This window comes from Berghia stephanieae, chromosome 15 (genome assembly GCF_034508935.2).
Source record: "Berghia stephanieae isolate SIO BIC M18660-M18661 chromosome 15, UCSD_Bste_1.3, whole genome shotgun sequence".
In the NCBI taxonomy this organism is placed as follows: Eukaryota; Metazoa; Mollusca; class Gastropoda; order Nudibranchia; family Aeolidiidae; genus Berghia; species Berghia stephanieae.
In genome coordinates, this window is record NC_088374.1 from 7615342 (window position 1) to 7616155 (window position 814).

Here is an 814-nt window from a genome sequence, read left to right on the forward strand (position 1 = left end):
TAGAATTCTCTCTATTATTTATATGATAAATTATAAAGGAATAAAAATGGAACGAATCAAACGACAACAAAAGTCTGACTCCTCATAGGTAGAGAAGTCGAATATTACAGTAATGCTTTTTATCTGCTTTTTGACACACACACAAACACACACACAAACACACACACAAACACATTTTTTTACCTATAATATTTTAACTATAATGCCAATGTAATATAGAATATGTCCTTTTCTTTTTTACTGAAGAAGGCTAAAATGCCGAAACGTCGGTTACATTTGTAACTTTTAAAGAGTCAGTTTCAAGCCCTTTATTTTACTATACAGTAAATTCATTGTATTGTTCATTACAGTAATGTCAAATCAATGCCTTAAACTATAGTCAATTATCTCAGTTGACAATAGATTTATATTGTACAAGGTAGACAGCGACGTGTACATATATGCAGGTCTGACATCCAAACCCACTTATGAGCCTAGTTTAACTTTGTTGTAATGGACAATCGTTTTCGTCATTTTTGAGATTTCCATTACAACAATGAGCCCGTAAAGAAACTGAGTTATCATGCTTGCCAAAAAGTGAACGTTTGTGTAGAGCCATCACATCCGAGGACTCTCTGGGAGGGGGGGGGGGGAGTAACGGTTTCTTCTAAGGTAATCAGTTAAAAATAATCAAATTATCTTTTGACATTTACTATTTTTGGCTTTGAACGTTGCTGGATCTTGGAAATCTTTTCCATAACGAACAGCTTTCCCGATGTGGTGACCCTATAAAACAGATAGGAGATGCAAGATTAACACATGTAATTGTCCATAT